This window comes from Copadichromis virginalis, linkage group LG3 (genome assembly GCF_057382275.1).
Source record: "Copadichromis virginalis isolate Kocher_CV1m ecotype Utaka linkage group LG3, C_Virginalis_male_GT1.1, whole genome shotgun sequence".
Classification (NCBI taxonomy): Eukaryota; Metazoa; Chordata; class Actinopteri; order Cichliformes; family Cichlidae; genus Copadichromis; species Copadichromis virginalis.
This window is the reverse complement of record NC_140620.1, coordinates 49,649,865-49,669,174: the sequence shown is the minus strand read 5'-3', so window position 1 is coordinate 49,669,174 and position 19,310 is coordinate 49,649,865. Positions and strand designations below refer to the sequence as shown.

At 43.8% G+C, this 19,310-nt stretch overlaps 1 protein-coding gene across 2 annotated transcripts in view; it reads left to right on the top strand.

Annotated features, from left to right (window-relative positions):
• Nucleotides 1-19,310, top strand: part of pcxb (pyruvate carboxylase b) — a 318,265-nt gene that overhangs the window by 175,228 nt on the left and 123,727 nt on the right. The window lies entirely within an intron of this gene.

Here is a 19,310-nt window from a genome sequence, read left to right as displayed (position 1 = left end):
CAGAGGTGACATGTTTACAGCTGTCTTGGATAAAAACCTTTCACAGTGGCATTTCATCACAAAGTCGACACTTCTAGGGGGATCGATACGGAAGGAGAGGGGGAAGAAAGAGCGGGGGGAAAGCCCAAAGCTTTGGTTGCTGTCCTGTGAGACTGCATTATTCATTAAGCTTGGATTTTTAGTGTTGGGAAGAAGAAACAAAATATTGATTAAAAGTTAGCATTTTAAAGCAAGTTGAAGCTGAATATGTGAAGCTTCAGCTTGATGCAAAGGCCACGTGCCACAGAATAGTTTTTAATTTTTTAAATATATATATATCGTTAGCTTCATAGCATAAGTGCCTAAGTCATTGACTTAGTCAAATGACTTAGGCAATTATGCTATGAAGCTAACGATATATATATATATATATATATATATATATATATATATATGGCAAATATTACATTTGCTCCACTTCTACCATTAGATAATACCAGACTCGTTTTTTTAATTACCACATTTAATTACTAGTGAACACAACTAGAGAATTTAGTTATGGTGGTGCTACAGAAAATGTAAAAAGGAGGTCATCAAAAGCATAAGGACTGCTATTCTAGTAGGTGTGAAAAGTCACAGTAATCTATTCTGTAGTATACCATAAATTTGCTGTGCTTTCATTTTTGCCTGCTGTGCAAATGGGCTGTTCTGAGCAGAGGAAATGAGTACCAGTCTGTATTTCACACAGCAGCCCCTTGATCAAAGAACATATTTGCTGAAAGTTGGCGTATTCCTCGGAGGCTTGGGGAAGCTATGTTATGGTAAAGTAAATGTGGCAGTCCAGCACAGAGTTTGGCATGGGATTATTTACAATTAGGAATTTCAGGGGGTTTTACACACAGGAAGCCCGTGGGCCACAATGAATCAGCGCAAAAAGTGGAATAACTTTGCAACCGGTCAGAAAGGTACGGTCCTTCCCCGTCCTCGGTAATAAGCTGAAAACCCATTTCTTCCCACATCACCTTCTGTGCACTGAATCATATTCCCTCTGCACATCTGCTGCCTCTAATTTGGTCTTAAGTTTAAAAAAAATTCTCTTATACCTCCATTTCGAAAAACCTTTATCCCCATAATGTTGGTGATCTAAGAACTGAGATTTATTCTACCATTGCCTTCACTCCTAAGTGGCTCTGGGTAAGAGCATCAAATAAATGCCTAAAACATGAAATGAAAAATGTTCCCCAAAATGGTCTGAGGCATCCTTTTACTTTTTTTTCCCCGGTCCAAAGAACCTGCCAGATAGCTGTCAAATAACTAAAATCATCCTTATGTACATAATTGGATAAGTTTCTTGCTCTCCTGAAAGAAAATGATTTAATGGCCTGATTTGATCTCATTAAGTCTGGTAGCAACGGTGCATTTCAGTTATCAGACCTTTCTTTGGGCTTTTATCCTAAGTAATAGTAGTTTACGATGTGTCAAATAAATACACAATACTGAAAAAACTGAAAGATTTTCATCAAGAAACAGTTTTGCATGAATAGAGGAGGATTTGTTTGCCACACACACAAAAAAGAAAAATGGCCATCTGTCGGTTGGGTTTGCCAGTGGCCGTCGAGTGTTTGAACCATAAAACAAGGCTCCTCACCCTCAGAAGAACAAATGGAAAAACACCAAAATCTTGCACTTCTAAACTCATCAGATACACAATGTGTTTCTGTACCGCAGAGCGTTGGTTGCTTGTTGAACTATTTCAGAAGTGAAAAGCCCAACATTAGAAAGAAATGGAGTCCAAAAATCCCGAAAGGTTACAAACAGATTTGCTTGTCTGGAAAAGATGTTGGACTTGAACTCTGTGGAAGAAATTTCCAAAAGCCCATCTGTCCAGTAATTGGAAGAACGGAAATAGAATGAAGTAGAAAGTTGAGGGAAATATCGGAAAAGTGTTAAACCTTGAGGAATACGAGGCGGGGAGGAGAAGCGTTATTAAGAAGCTTGGTAAAAGATTTGAAGTGCTACAGGAGAGGGAGGGGTGGAGAAAGAGAAATTACTTTGGGAAAGCGCCTGGTGTTTTGGCTGCTTTAATGACTGATTGAGAACAAAAGTCTTTTCTAATTCTAATGAGTTTAATTATGGCTTGCCCTTAGCCAGGTGTTTGGATCAGCTAATGTCTGGATTCATTAATTGTCAATTAAAACAGAATCAGGCGCTTGCTCCCAATCTCAGCCACCTCTCACAACAAACATTAAAAAGTAGAATAACTGTTTGCTGTGTTCAGCCATCTGATGACTGTCCAAAATCAGATAAGCCTGGTTGGTAAAGTTCTGATAGGAAATGAAGATATTTAGGATATGCCACTCTCCCCCTTGAAGGAAAATGGCATTTTCTTATCGGTGTTTTCTCTGATGATTTTGGATTGGCACTTTGGATTCTGTAATACAGAATGAGGGAGGGGCTGAGGAAGGATAAAAGGAAGGATGCATGAATAGGCTTTCAGATCGATAGAGGAGCCAGGAGGGAGTGTTAAGAATACAGGCTTTTCCTTCTCAAAGGTTTAAGTAATAAGGTGTGTGTGTTTCCGTGTCTTTGTTTTCACATGTGTGCAGGGCTCGGTGTGCTCTTGTGAGAGAATGCGGAGATTTGTTTCATTTTGAGTAGACAATGCGTTTAAGCTTAATGCTCGGGGCTGCTGCTGAGAAAACAAATGCTTTCAATTCAGGATAGCAATAAGGTATGGTTGGTAGGGGGTTGCAATAAGTAGGCTTAGAGATGAGTGTTAAGTGCAGGCTGCACTTTTTGTTTTTCAGTCATGATCATTTTTTTCTCACCTGCCTTTTCATGTCTTCACTTCCTCTGCCACGTCTTAGATTTCTGTCTGGACTGTGCAAAAGCTGAGCATTAAAACGTTCACCAATGTTGGATTTACTGCAGGCCAGCTGCATTATTTTAACTGTGTTCACTCAATCTGACAGCTGAGGGTAATTTGTAATGTGAACATGCCACCCAAACTAGAATTAACTGAGTCTAGAGCGCACCAAGACGCTTAAATGATCACTGCTCTGCATTGTTAAAGAATTTTCACCTGACAGCATTCAAAATGCATCTTAAGTTATGAAATCACCAATTTACTGACACTTTGTAGCAGTTGTTTGTTTATTGCATCTGCAGTAATATTTTCTTACGTTGGATTAAGAAGAGAGGTTAAAGAGCATGTTAAACTTGCTTTTAGGGTGTTGATGGAGAAGTTTGGTGCAACTTCTGAACTTTTCTGTCTTTGTGGATCTAGATTAGGGGTTTCAAATTCGTGACCACTGGCGGCCCACGCCGTATGTTGATGTGAAGAAATATAATGTAATTTGGCACTTGAAGTTACTTTTTTGTTAGGCAGGATTTGTTTGAGTGTAATTTTAAAATAAGTTGTTTAAAAAAGCAAAAATAAATACATTTCAGTTTTATTTGATAGCCACAGAGAAGAAAGGAAAGGGAAGCGAGGACGGATAGAAGGGGGAAGACATGTGGCAAAGGGTCGCGCCTGAGGCTCGAACCCAAACCCGGGCCCTGAGCTAAACTGGCGCCCATGGATGAGGATGCTTTCAGACTACATTGTGATTTGTAGTGAGAGCAGGTGGAAGAGAGCCTGCAGAGATGGAGGTATGATGTGGAGAGGAGAGGAATGAAAGTCAGTAAAAGCGAAAGAGAATGTGTGTGTGAATGAGAGGGAGACGGGTGTGACAGCGGAGATGCAAGGAGGAGACGTAGTGAAGGTGGACGAGTTCCCATCCTGGGGTCAACCTTTCAAAGCAATAGAAAGTGCGCAAAAGAGGTGAAGAAGTGAGTACAGGCAGGGTGGAGAATGAGTGTCAGGGGTGATATGACACTGATGGTAGTGACCTGTGTGGTTTGGAGATGGTGGCTCTGACAAAAAGACAGCAGGCAAAGGTGGAGATGTTAAGTTTCACTGGGAGTGAGGAGGATGGAGAAGATTAGAGTCGATCAGAGGGACGGCTCAGGTTTGGCAGTGTGGAGGCAAGGCTGAGATGGTTTGGACATTTGCAGAAGAAGCATAGTGGATATATTGGACGAAAGATGCTGAGGATTGAGCTGCCAGGCAGGAGGTAAAGAGGATGATGAGGAAAGTAGTAGCCGTATTTCAAAGTTATGAGCCGCCACACCAAACAAGTGTGAGGCAGCACTGTAATGTGTTAGGGAGCTGGGATGCTGTAGGTACGGGTAAAATTTCCTTCTGTTTTTCTGCTGTGTATATATGAGGCTTTTAAAGTGACTATTTTGTTCCAGCAGGACTTTTAAGTGTCCCAGAATAGTGGTGGACTGTGTAAAGAAATGTCAAGCAGTGATACTTGTTTCAAAGGCCAGTGTTAGTTTAGTTTGAGTCTTTTTCTTTTCTTTAAAAGCTTTGTAACCCTGCTGTTCTTATTCTCATGCTTTAAGATTTTCTTTCCCCTTTTATTTACCTTGGCATATCTGTTTTTCACTTCCTTGTTTATTTTTCCTTTATTAGTAAAGGTACTGTGTTTTTTGCCACTAAGATTTGCTTGTAACTATGTTTTGTTTTGTTAATATGCAGGTTTGCAAGTGTGTGTGCAGGGTAGTGGTGTTGAGCTTGGTTGACTTGCATGTGTGGCTGAGGTCATGTTGTTTGCATCTTGCACAATTTTATTTGTTTACAATTATGTAAATATCATAGCTTAATTTTGTGTATTCATGTACAGTTCCCTGACAGTGTGTACGCTCTTGCAGAGTATGAAAGCAACAGAGTTGTAAGTGTGGCCGTAAGAGTCCATTATGTTAAGTAAGACTTGCTGCCAGAATTCAAAACCAGCAGAAAGGACGGGGTCATCGGCTTTGCAGGCGTATAACAGTGCCTTCAAGGCTTTGAAACTGAAGCACAAGTGTGGAACTTGTTATTGCCTTGTAAAGAAATAAGCTCCCTGAAGATGCTTGGTGCCCAGCAGTCTCAATTTCTGCATTGTGCAGTAATCATGGCATAACTAGGAGAAGTCATCAGGCCATGGGCGTGCTAGGGTTAAATCTTATTCTGTTTCTTTCTGAGAAATGATCAATGGAGGCAAAGCAGAGGGTGGCAACGGATTCATCTGGAAGCTTTGTGTTTGAGCACAAACATGGCTATCGTAACGTTCTTGTTCCCTTATGGTTCTGTGCAGGTTCTCAGTTATCCAGGTCATTACTGGTGACTCTAGTGACCCGAATCTTTTTCATATGTTGACTTGTAGCACCTCTCACTTAATAGCGAGTTAAAAGTGCTCAGGAACATCTGCTGGGGAACACCCCCCCCCCTTTAAAGGTTAAATACTAGGTACTAGAGTTCCCCTATGGGCTACACATTTAAGGAAAAATAGAAACTGAACTGAGTCCTTAATTCTTTAGGATAATTTCGGTAAACATCCACTTTTTTGTATTAAAGTTAGAAATGTGATCAATAAGAAAATGGCGAGCATCTTTCACTGCGTCTGGATAGAGTCGTTACCTGTTCCACGCACTGGAGGAAGCTCTAACATCTGTTTTCAGTCACTGCATAAATATTTAATTATTCACATCTTGTCTGAACAATTGCCCACAATAGAACACTGATTAAAGCTCACCCTTTGCTGAACTTTGCATTGGTTTTACAGAATAATCAGTTGGTGTTCATGTAGGTGACTGACCTGAACCTTTTATGCTTTAAATTGTGCTGCTGTCTTTATGACGTTCAATCCAGCCTGTGCATAATAACTAAGAACGCATGAGACCGCTGCAGAATGACTTCATGATTCATTATTTCTTTGCCCACAGACACGAGCGGAGTCATCATTGACAAATTATAGCTGGAGGCTGGTGTCATTTTCTCTCAAATAAAACCATGATCGGAGAAAGTTTTTTAATATCTCAGAGTCCGCTCAAATGGTGATCAATGCCTTAATCTTTTTTAAATAGGTAGCTCTTTTACTGGAGCAAATAAATGTGTTTGATGATCAAATGCTCCAGTGCATATTTTCAAGTGGAGGAAGGGCTGCACATTTGTTTTCTCTCTGTGGTATTAGTGCTTTGTTCCTTCGTTTTGAAATAGATTTTGTGATTCTGTGTTTTTCAAATGCTTCAAAGGTGTTTGTATAACGATGGGAGACTTTTTTTTCTTTCTCATCGTCTTAAAGACACTTCATGTCCCAAGACTTCCTCACATTTTCTTATTCCCCCGTCTCAGAAAGTGCTATGAGCGCAGCAGAGCAACATGTCTACGTCTGACATCTCTGTATGCTAGGGCTGAACGATATATCGCATTTGCGATAATATCGCGACATGATCAAGTGCAATTTTCTAACCGCAAAGGCTGCGATTATACTCTGGACATGTCCAAATTCATGGGCTGCATCCTCCTGAGGCCGCATTTGTAGACCGATTACGTCACAGCGACGCGCCGAAGGCTGTCCAAATTACTACCATATCCCAGAATTCATAGCGCGGCCCAGCCAAACTCCAGTTTCCAGCAATGGCGGCCGCTACTAAGTTTTAAAATTACTCATACTAATCTTTCTGGGTCACAAAATAAACTTTTAACATATTTTCAGGCGAGAAAGTAGTTGTGTAAACATCAAATATCTGCTCGGTTTATCAAGATATCCCATATTTGCAAAAGTGCTTCGACGTTTTCAGAGGCGTCTGCTACCCACCAGCTCGACAGCTAGCCGGGACCTCGAGGGTTACTGATGCGGCCGAGAACGGCACAACTCCCGGCACATCATTTTCAGATCACCGCGGAGTTTCGCTGCTCGGGTTAAACGTAATATATAAGTCACTTAGACAACCTAAAAATGTTATTGTTGGGCTTTTTTCAGTGTTTTGTTTGTTCGTGAGTAAATCGGTTTGGCTGAGATTAAAGTTATTAGATTAGATAAAATAAAACTTTATTAATCCCCCGGGTGGGTTCCTCCTTGGTTTTCACACAGCTGACTAAACGTCAAACAGAAAACTTATTAAACAGAAGTATGAGACAGTCGAGAATTTACACCAGTGTCTGGTTATATTTTAGATAGCAAGAAGCAGACGGCCGAGTTTATTAAACTCCACCGAGACAGCGGTGACGCTAATCAGAACTAGACCGTCCAATTTCACGCCTTTAAATTTTAAAGGCGTGTTTGTGTGTGTGTTTATACAATTGCTATTATGTTTGCACTTTATGTGTAATGTTACTGACTGCAGAGATCAGTAAGATGTGTGTATTTTTTATTTATTAGTTTTATTTATTTAATATTATTTTTTAATTGAATGACTGTCTAGTAGTTCACAGATGTCGAAAAACTGAGTGTGGTAAAGCCACTGATTTTGTTTATGTATATTTCTGCAATCTGCACATTGTCCTGACTTTCATTTTAATGTTTACACCAGGGTTCCTTGTCAGCACTTTATGCTCAGATGTTTGTAAGCTAAAAATAAACTATTGTGTATGTTCAAATATACTGTTGTGATTGAAGAAGTTAAATAAAAATGTCAGTCATCAATTCATGCATCACCTCATGTCATCATAACAGAGGTCTGTCTTCCAGGAAAGAACAGTTTAAAATTAATGTAATATAGTATTGGCCATACTATATGATGTATTGCTTGTCTTTGTTTAATAATACAGAAGACAAAGACCTTAAAAAATAATCGCATCGCAATCGCAATATTGGGGCAAAAAATCGCAATTAGATTATTTTCCATAATCGTTCAGCCCTACTGTATGCAGTTAAACTGCATTTTCCATGGCAATAATACACTTTCTGCAGTGTCCTCTGCACTGTTGCTCGCAAGCATTTGGGGATATTGTTAAAGCTTCGCTGTTTTCTGTTTATTTCCTTCCAGATGGAACAAAGATTTTAGTAGACAGCGCACCAAGCTCTGTAAAACACTTTCAGTATCTTAAAATAATCATGTCCTGCAGCATTGGGCCTTTAGGCACGGGTAGATAAGGGGCAAGGTTAAATGACTTACTGGTTGCTAAGATGCAAAGTCAAAGGACACTTTGAGCCCACTTTCAGCAGTTTAGGTGCTAAAGTTGCAAGTCAGTGTTTGAGGGTATAAGACAATGTTCTTCAATCAGGTCGGTCAGTTTATTATAGTTTATTCTGTGAGTGACTGATTTGGTTACAAGCTGAACGTGGCAGCCGAGAACAGTGCAAGTAAAAGTTGTTGCCTCTGAGAGAAACTCGGCCTGTCACATGTGTCTTTTTATCTACCAGCCCCACCTATTCCACTACTTTCTGTAATATTTCAAACTATGCACTGTTAAAAAAATACAAAAACGATTTTTTGTGGATGCGTTTGCATTGGTGCAAACATGCACATATTTCCATTCCGACTCTTGTTGAATGCTTACAAGCAAATGTTTGGTTTTCATTAGCATCAGTGCAGCATTTATTCTAGGAGTGTTGCCACAGATAGAAATGTTGCATTACCATCAGGCCCTGTGACCATTTCCCAGATGACTTGATTTTTCTTTCTTTCCTAGTCCTTTTTATTGGTTTAACAAAGTTTCTTGGTTTCTAGATGAGGGCTAAAGAAACCTAAAACTTTCCACAGAATCTGTCTTATATTGGCTCTCAGACACAAAGAAATCCTACTGTCAACATCACAGAAAAGAAACTACAGAAGGTCCCAAGATGAGTTTTTACTGCATCTTTCTGATCATGAGTATGAAGGAAACCTGATGTGTCAGAAGAGTAGGTGGTGGCATCGCCATATGGAGGACAAAAGAGACTGAACAGTGGGAAAAATGATGAAGAGAGGCCAGGAAGCTCCCCTTTCATCCTTTGTTCTGGGGAAAAGTGGTGAAGAGATGGGCAGTGGGTGGCATGTTGAGAGATAATGATGAGCTGAGTTCCTGTGGTGAAGCAAGGAAACGGAGGAATGTCGCATCAGGGGCAACGTATGAGAAGATTGTTCAGAAATAAAAGCATACTGAAAGGAAACGCAGAGAAGTTGAGAAACATCAGTGAAGAGGCGTAGTGGTAAACAGAGAAGACGTTGTGGAGACGTAGAGAATAAAACCTACTCCTATTTTTAAGGTACCAGTGAAATGGCATCCTCCTCTAGTTGCAGCAGCGGTCAATCAAACAGGAAGGTGCGGAGTTGAAAGAAGGATGGAAGTGAGAGGAAATGGCTGCAACAGCAAGCACTGCTCTGATGAAAGTGGGGGGAAAATGGGACAAACTGAGTAAATGGCAAGTTTGAGACTGACTGAAGGTAGTGACCAAGAAAGGGGGTGAGAGGGGAAAGAGGGGGAGGCTGGCAAGATGCAACCAGTAAAATTTAAGGAAAAGAAAGAATCTTACTTGGTTTAGATAAGAAATCAATTACCAAAAATGAAAACTTAGTAGGTGTCCCAGTTTTCTCATTTTAATCTTTATCAAGTACAGTATAGATTCAAATCACTGTTTCCTATTACACTGATTTACAGCCAAAATAAACTTTAAAATCTGGTGAAATTACTAAGTTGTAATATCTGAAATTCAATGTATTGTGTGAAATTGTTATCTGATATGCTATTTGGGCATTTCTAAGAGTGAGTGTCTTCACTGAAACCAGGAATGACCTGAATACTCTTGAACCGTGAAGTTTAAACTGGGTTGGATGCTTATTTTAAATACGACCGCTCTTCCTAAACTATTCATCCAGTTGTATGCTCGTATGCAACACAATTGTCAAATTTTAAATTTGACGATCCCAGTAGCAGGAAATGCTGCAAAAGTTGTTTAAACTTGTTAAAAACATTTAATCTGGGTTTTTCTTTGTGTAAAACTTTTTTAATGTATTGAGGGGGAAAGTGATCCAACAGCTGTTTAAACTGTTATATTGTTGTTGCATGTTACAACTTCAAAAATATTGTCAACTAGTGTTGTACACAGACAATATGGTGTTGAGCGGCTCTGCAGTCTTTAGAGCTTTGTGCAAATTACAAGTTAAAATTCATGGCGACCGTGGCAAACTGAACGGCGACAAAATTTGCAAGGGCGAAGCAGCTAAATGAGAGCGTGTGTAACATTTGACTAAGCTGCTAAAGTACCACGCTGATTTCTGGGTTAATTTTCTTTTCTGCTTTTTAGAGTTTTTGAAACTCCGATTGTGCCGTAATCCAGGGAAAATTCCACATTCAGGGTTTAGTTCTTAATTTAACCTTGAAACATCCTCAGATCTTTATACCCAGTTACCTTTTGCTGTATGTTGCCATACTAAAGTAACCTATTACTACTTTGTCTTTTCTTTTTTAAAGAATGAATAACGGGGATATTGAGAAATGCAGGCAAATGTGGGAAATGATGCAGAAAATGAACCATAAAGGGAAAACTGAGAGACAAGGACAGAGGGGCAAACATGAAATGCCACAATGTATTTAGGTGAGATAAAAACTGAATGGAGCCGACTATTGTTTTAGCAGTGCAGTACTGCTATAACAATGAAAACTGAGGACCAATAAAAGACTCAAACACTCAGTAGTAGGGCTGAGAATGAGGCAGAGAATATTGTCTTACAGTGAGGAGAACATATTAAAATGAGTGAAAGATTGCCAAAGTGAACTGGCAAAACAATAGAAGAGCCAAGCGATGGCGTAGAAGAGAGCAGGGATTACGAGTGAATGCAGTGAACAAAGGATTGAATGAGAAGTCAGTGAAGGTGAAGGAGAGCAAATTAGATAGAAGGCTAAATTAAAGATTGTGGAGAGTGTGAGAGAAAGAAGAGAGGAAATGATGCATGAAGGTAACGCCGTGCAGGAGGCTCTGTCTTATATCATTTTAGCACCTCTCTACTTCCAGCATTGGCTCCACTCCTCTTTCCTACCGTTGCCTTCTTTCTCCACGCCTGCTCTTGTATGCTGTGTAGCATAAACTGCTAACTTGATGGAATTAAACACGCCATATGTTTGCCTCATTATCGATGTTTTGCACATTGCCTATCAGCGCTTACATTTGGGTAACACTTTTATTCTATTCGGATGCTCAGCTATCTGTAAGTGTCTAAATAAGGGACTAAGAATGAAATCTGGTTCGCTGTGTCATGCATGGTCAATTAATCTTTCTCCTCCCGATTTGCTACAATACAGGAGGTCTCCTCTACGCTCTCTCCCTTGATCTGTATCTTTCTTTTCTGCAACAACGTCTTCGAGGCTTGCTAATGATATTGTGATTGCAGTAAATGCAAGGGTAAGACTGTTAATACTTTAAATCGGTGCATAAATATTGTCAAGGTTCCTTTAGATATGACTGTAAGGTAATATTTACATGCGTGTTCATCAACCTTTGTCATTAGATGTCTCGACAACCTGTATTTATCATTCAGACTGCATTTCCCCTTAGCCTTGTTAACCGTGATTGGAAAATGATTCAATGCTAGACAGAAACGGTGATTAGTGTCTGGCTGGTTTCTATATGTTGAAGGCTCAGGATAGCGTTTTAATTTGAAGAACCAATGAGTAGTGCAGCTTAAAATGGTAAAATTACATCTTTTCACACAGATGAGGATTTTAGGTTTACTGGAAAGGTGTTTTTAAGCCATGTTTTTACAAAAATCAGCTTGACTGAACAGCATGATTAAAGTCTACTCACAATAATATGACATGCAGGTGTGGTGAACGAACCATCGTCAGACTGTAGAGCAAAAATTTAGTTAAATCAACTTTGCTTAAATATTTTCAGTGGGGGAAATCATTTGATCCCCTGCTGGATTTGTACATTTGCTCACTTACAAAGTGATGAACAGTTTCTAATTTATGTAGTAGTTTCATCTTAATGGGGAGAGACAGAATATCAACTGTAGATCCTGGAAACCCAGTGAGTTTTATAAAAGATTTAAAAGATGACTTGAAAGAGATGCATGTCATTGATTGAAATATCTATCCTCAAGCAAAAAATAACTCTGTACAGAAACCCCTGTTTGCAAGCCCAGCCGTGTAGTTGGTCACCAGGTTTCTGTACATCTCAGGTGGGATTTAGGCTCTCTGCTCTTTAGCCCTTCAGCTCTCTTCGCAGCTTTTCTACAGGACTGAGGTCACTCCATGACGTTAATGGGCTTCTTCATCAGCCTCACTGTCATGCTGAAAGGCTCATCCACAACCCTTGCGGCACACAGTCCCGTTCATCGGCTGCTCAAGTCCCCAAGTCATGTTGACGCCAGGGAGTTTGATATTGGTTTCGTCCGATCCACACTTTTCTCCCAAGCCGCCTCTGAATCGTTCAGATGATGATCATCCTCACTCCATGAGGCAAGATCTGGCACGGAGCTCAGACTGAGGGCAATTGATGAATTTTATATTTCTTCAAATTTCCGACTAATCATGCAGTTGTCACCTTCTCGTCAAAGCTTATCGCTGATGGTCTTTTAGCCCAGACGATGCAATGTTGTCCCTGATATCCTTTCACAGTTCTTTGGTCTTGCCCATGGTGGTGCACTGATTCTGTGAGCAGGTGTTTTATACACAAATCAGATGGCTTAAAGGTGATCAAATACTAGTTCATTCTGTGACATGCAAATCAGTTTATAACTTTTACGTTTTTCTAGATTTCTTTCTTAGACATTTTCTCTCCATTTAAAGGAAAAGATCATGAAAATTAGAGGCTGTTCATTTCTTTGTGAGCAAACTTACAATGATTATTCTGCCAAGTGAGCTTAAGAGAAACAATGCTTTTCTTGTGGACGTTACTTATCGCTGTAAATTAAACTCTCAATCTCACACTTATAGCCACTGTATCCTGTTGACACTTGACGTAAAAGTGACTAATTAGGTGAGAAGCCCCGTGTGATTTCTGCTGCTGCTCCGTACTGCATTCACTGAACGGTGATTTAAAAATGTATTATACTCGTAGGTAAAGCGCAGTATCTGAGAGTAGGGCTGCTCGATTATGGCAAAAATGATAATCACGATTATTTTCACTGAAATTGAGATCACGATTATTTGACGATATTTATTTAACCCTTTAAGACCTACTATAGAACCAAGTCCACCAGAGCTTATATTATTTTTTTACATGCTGTAGTGCCATTTGTGGGAGCATTTCAAGTTGCTATACATCAATACAACTGTTATAGCCCATATTTTAATAATATGTATGCATTAAGTCCATAGTAATTACATAAATTGCAAAAAAGTGCAATAAACTACAAAAAAAATTGAAAATCGCTTTTGTTTTGTTTACATATATTTCTACTTGGAGAAATTTAAGAGGTTTATCCCTCAAAACCTTAAATACAATAAAGTTGCAAAAAATAGTTTCCCACCACAGGAAATTTATTTTGAGTGTCTTCATAGTTTTATTTTGGAGATACAGCAATTTTTATATACTGCAGGAAAAACAAAAAACAATCCTATGATGCAAATTTGCAAAGAAAACAGCATGTGCATCATTTCACTGTGGGAAGTGTTACGAACAGCTGATAGGATCGGTGAAGCGTGTTTCTGGAATATTATGTTTTTGTTCCTGCAAGCGCTTTTTATGCAATTTTTGCAAAGCTATATGTGGAACGAAACCGTGACCGAGGACAAGCTGATGGCATAAGATGTAAGTACAACTCCTCCGGTTTCATATGCAAAACAAATTATTGCGCTAGCTTACACGGTTCAGGTTCTACAGGGATTTAACAATAGTTACGCAAAACGGAGCTTACTGCTCTGACCGGCTTTAAAGGGTTAACAATGACTTTAAAATAATAATATAAAATAGTGTGCAACACCACTGAAGTTTTTTTTTTTTTTAACTCTTTTCAACCAACGGCAGTCACTCTCCAAATAACTTCTGCTTAGCTTTCCGAGCTTCCCTCGGGTCCTCTTAATCAGCGGTCTCCAACCTTTTTTGCGCCACGGACCGGTTTATGCCCGACAATATTTTCACGGACCGGCCTTTAAGGTGTCGCGGATAAATGAGGGAGGGGCTAATAATCGGCTCAGTCATTTTTAATGATCGTTGAAAGCCCAGATCGTAATCGTGATTAAAATTCGATTAATTGAGCAGCCCTATCTGAGAGGGGTTTCCTGTGTGCATTTTCTTCTTCATATTTGTAATCTCCAGCTTTACTTAGAACCTCATTTTCAATAGCTTTGTGTAGTCATTTGTCATAATTTCAGGCTGGTGAGACAGCTGCGTAGCACTCATGGAGTGTTGGGGTTGGTAATAACGTTTTCTCAGATGTTCATGGGATGTTTGTCCATTAGACAGATGTCTTGTCTGCTCCTTTTTTGTCAAGGTGTACACTTCAGTATGTTCTATAACTGGTCCAACTGGTATCTAGCACATTAGCTGCTGACTCTTAAAGCATCCTGAGTAAGCAGTTAGTCAGCACACTGCAGGGAAATGCATCATACCTTTATCATAACTGCAAATGTCAGAGGAAGTTTGGCTGCTGGCAGACACAACCTTTCGGGATGCACCAATAAGACGTGCACACAGAAACATGCAAACGCTGCCAGAAGGTTATCTCGCAGTGCACAGACACACGTTTGTTTGCTGAAAGGTAATTTTGTCTGTGGCTGTGAATGTTTGAATGTAACTCAGCCTTTTTTTTAATTGTGTGAAATTGGGACAGGTTTTTGCCATCGGCAAAAAAAAGCCAGGGGGAGAGTTGTGCTGCATTGTTGCTCTTACCTGTCACACTTACATGTACATGCAGGCAGACACGCAGTTTTTAAAGGTGACTGTAGCAAAGACTCTGGCCACATTAAAAGGAAGACTCTTATGAGTTTTAAATCAAATTGCCCTCCAGCCCTCATGTGCAGAGACACGCAGGTGCGCGCACACTTTCCAGCACACCGTTTTACTCCCCCTGTCACTGTTGATGGTTTCATATTCGAACACAGTCTGCCACTCTAGCATTGCCTGGTGTCTGATGCTCAAAGCACAAGAGGGAAAAAGACCCTTTTTACCCCATCCCTGACAATTTGCATTACAAAAATAACACACACAGACTTATCACACTGTTTGATTTCGATCTCTTCCTCAAACAGATTTAAAAAAGTGTCTTACTTATGGGCATACTGTGGACACTGAGAGGCACGCAGTGAAAGCCAAACTTCTATCTCTATTTCCTTCACTTTTCCTTATCGTAGTGTCATGGTTTGCTGTGTGGCAGGCAGGAGAAGGACCCAAGATGCAGACTCACAGACACGGGGATAAACTCAAACACAGCTTTATTGCTGGCCACGAGAAGTAATACAAAATAACCTAAAACTGGGAAAACTAAAGCATGAGCTGTACAAGGAACCGAACCACGGGGAGAATTACACACAACATGAGGGAGAACGCGACGCCGAACAGAGGGAGACTCAGACAGAAATACACAGAGGGTAAACGAGGAAAGTGGGCACACACGGGGAACACAGGTGACACTGATAATCATAACGAGACAGGGCGGGGTGAACTGAACATGACATGTACAGGAACAGAGGTTCAGACAGGAGGAGAGAGAGCACGGGGAAAACACAGACATAACGGGATGGGGAAACATGAAACAACCACAAAGGGAGACGAGGGCTCATAAATACACAGAGGGGCACACGGGGTAAAAGCCATGAAGGGAAAACACTTAGGGAACAACACAACAGGGCAACTCAGAAAACATGGCCTAAATAAGGAACGAAATACAAAAATACAAGGAACTAAGAATACTGGGCCCACATGGCCCAGGACCATGACATCACCCCCCCCTAAAGGGCTGGCTCCCGACAGCCCAAACCCGAAAAACAAAACAAAAACAGAAAACAACCCACCCAGGGCGGGAGGCGGGGGACCAGGACGGAGGGACCAGAACGGGAAACAAAACAAACAACAGAAAACACAGGAGCACATGACCATAGTCAAAATAAAGTTCAGGGGGCCGACCCAGAGCCCACAGGCACAAGAGTTCACGGGTCACACGGTCGGGGGGCCGACCAGGCGGGTGGCACAGGTGACAGAGCTGGTCCGGAGGCCGGCCGTGCGGAAGGCAGCGGCGGCGGCGAAGGAGACGACGGAGCAGTTCAGGGGGCCGACCGCGCCGAAGGCAGCGGCGGCGGCGAAGGAGACGACGGAGCAGTTCAGGGGGCCGGCCGCGCCGAAGGCAGCGGCGGCGGCGAAGGAGACGACGGAGCAGTTCAGGGGGCCGACCGCGCCGAAGGCAGCGGCGGCTCTCCAGTCTCAGGCGTGCTGGCCGTGGCCTGGTGGGCACAGGACCAGACGAGGCAGGACCAGACGGTGGCGATGCGGGGGCCGGACCAGGCGTCGCTGCAGAGGCTGGGGCCGGACCCAGCGAGGATAACGACGCGGATGAAGCTGGACCAGGCGAAGCACAGGCTGAGGCTGGGCCAGACGAGGACGAAGACTCTGAGGCTGGGCCAGACGAGGACGAAGACTCGGAGGCTGGAGCTGCAGCAGACGAAGACTCGGAGGCTGGAGCTGCAGCAGACGAAGACTCGGAGGCTGGAGCTGCAGCAGACGAAGACTCGGAGGCTGGAGCTGCAGCAGACGAAGACTCGGAGGCTGGAGCTGCAGCTGACGAAGACTCGGAGGCTGGAGCTGCAGCTGACGAAGCACAGGCTGGAGCTGGACCAGGAGGAGCAGAAGCAGAAGGTGGCTGGGTGGGCTCCTCGGGCCCTCCAGCTGACGTGACGCGAAGCGGTGGCGTCGCCACAGGGTGCCAGATAGGCACACCTGGGAGTCCAACAGCAGACGCAGGACAAACAGTTATGAAGGCCCCTGGCTGGACTAGGAGCTGAGGAAAAACAGGCTGCTGAGGCACAAACCCAGAGAGAGAGAGAGCAGGTAAAAAACAGTCCATAGGGCTTAACAGCTTAACACAAGAAACCATGAAGTGGACAGTGGTAGGGACCACCAGTTCTGAGCCAGCAATCATTAGGTTCCCAGAGTCTACATCAGTCCGAAGGGGCTCAGAGGTTACTAGCCCAGTCTGTGTAGTCCTAGGAGAGGTCAACATAAGCTGGTTGGACTCAACCGGTGGTAGTGTGCGGCTCAGAGGAGCTGGTTCGACCATACGGAAAACAAGGACCGCCACTCGATCCACAAAAACAAAGCTTAGATCACCAGGAGCTGACTCCTGGAAAAACAGTAAATACACAGATATGGACCTAACCATTGGCACCGTGGTAGCATGACTGTGGTGTGTTGGATGGACGTGTTTGTTGGAACCCGTACCCGCAGTGATCTGTGGCTGCAGAGTGTTAACCCTATTGAGTGGAGAGACAGATACAGGTGAAACGGTACGTGAACCATTAACTGAAGCGGGTGACGCTTCAGGCTGAGAGAGGGTGGTTATGACATTGTTCGGGGCCAAAACCCTATCTAGTGACGAGTTCATAGAGGCAGGAGAAAATGGTGTCACATAAATCCTGACCCCAGCTTCCATCTCCTGAGTGGTGGTTATGGTGCTGGAGCAAAACAGTTCAGAACCACCTGGTTTGTTATCTATGGGGAGACAGGAGACGTGTTGCGACATTACAGTGTCCTGGTCACCATGATCTGCTGTTATGTGTGCATCTTGGTAACATGCTAGGGGTTCATGACCAGTGTTCACAGTCTCTGGTTCGTGAAAAGCAAGTGTAGCTGGGCACACCGGAGCACTAGCTATGCTTTCGTTGCCTTCATTCAGTGACTGATGGAGGAGCAGGGCCGGCTCAGGAGGGAAGAGAGAAACCACAGGCAACTCAGATTTAGTTGGAACTGCAGACACGGAAAGAGACACCAAAGGAAACACCTCCCTACTGCTATTAAAACCAAAGGCGGTGGGAAACCTTGTCAGTCTGTGAATCGAGTCTGTGGTCCCTGCCGGGTTGAGTGAAGCGGGAGCGGAACTGTCTCTGGCCTGCGGCTCGGTGAACGGCTCATTGCTAGCCACCTCACCGGCTAAGTCCGTAGCCTCCTCACATGCCTTCTGCTCAGAGGTAACTTGGAGCGACTGGACAGTTTCACTCACCTCCGAGCGTCGGGCGATGCGGTGGCGACGCGAACGCCGTTTTCTTTTGGCCGTGGGCCCCGTAGACGTGGGAGATGGAGGCTCCTGAGGCGTCGCAGCGGCTGAGGAGGCGGTAGTTAGCGGAGTGGCAGGCGGAAGTCCCAGGCAACTCCGGGGGCCCCCAAGGGCTAGCCGTGTCCCGCGGAAAACCTCATCGTAGGGGGGAGCGAGCCATGGCTCCTCTTGTAGCTCTTCCTCCGGTTGCGCGCCTATGGCGCGCTGCCGCTCCTCGAGGTCGGAATCCGCGCCCCCCACAGCCACCTCGTGTTGCTCAGTGGAGGGCAGAACGGGCCGTGGCGGTGCGCGACAGCGGCGGGAACGCCGTTTCCTCTTAGGGGCGGCCGTGGGCTCAGCCTGGCCTTCCGTGGCGACCGGCTCCTCGCCCTCAGACCACATCCGTGCCAGGCAGGAAGCAGGAGACGAGTAGCCCGATCGCGGCGGCGAGGGGGGGTGGTCGGTCTGTGGTGGGACAGCTGACGAGAGCTCCTCCTCGGTGATAAGCCAGGGCTTCCAACGGAGCTCGTCCTCCCGATACGCCCGTAACACCTGCTGCCGCTCCTCTTCACCGAAGTCGCTGGCCTCTGGCATCTCCGTGCGCCACGTAGTGTAGACAGGCGGTGGCGGAGATGTAGAAGCCGATGAGAAGCGAACAGGCGGCGTAACGGTGGTGAGCCCCATGGTCCCGATCCTGACCGTTTCTGGTTCTTTCTGGGACAGCTGCCCCGGACGGATGCCCACGGCGGACACAAGAAAGTCCCGGATGTGGGGGCGCAGCGCGCCGAATAGCCACGGGAGCCCGGACACTATCCGCTGAAGACGGACGGCTACGGTCTCCCGGTATTCGCCTCGAGGTAGCGTCGCCCATTCCTCACAGTGGTATTCCACCGTGTAGACCAAGTCGTCCTGGAGGTCCGCGGAGGGGTTGTGAGCTGCTGGGTCCAGTTCGGGGTCGCGTTCTTCTGTCATGGTTTGCTGTGTGGCAGGCAGGAGAAGGACCCAAGATGCAGACTCACAGACACGGGGATAAACTCAAAAAACACAGCTTTATTGCTGGCCACGAGAAGTAATACAAAATAACCTAAAACTGGGAAAACTAAAGCATGAGCTGTACAAGGAACCGAACCACGGGGAGAATTACACACAACATGAGGGAGAACGCGACGCCGAACAGAGGGAGACTCAGACAGAAATACACAGAGGGTAAACTAGGAAAGTGGGCACACACGGGGAACACAGGTGACACTGATAATCATAACGAGACAGGGCGGGGTGAACTGAACATGACATGTACAGGCACAGAGGTTCAGACAGGAGGAGAGAGAGCACGGGGAAAACACAGACATAACGGG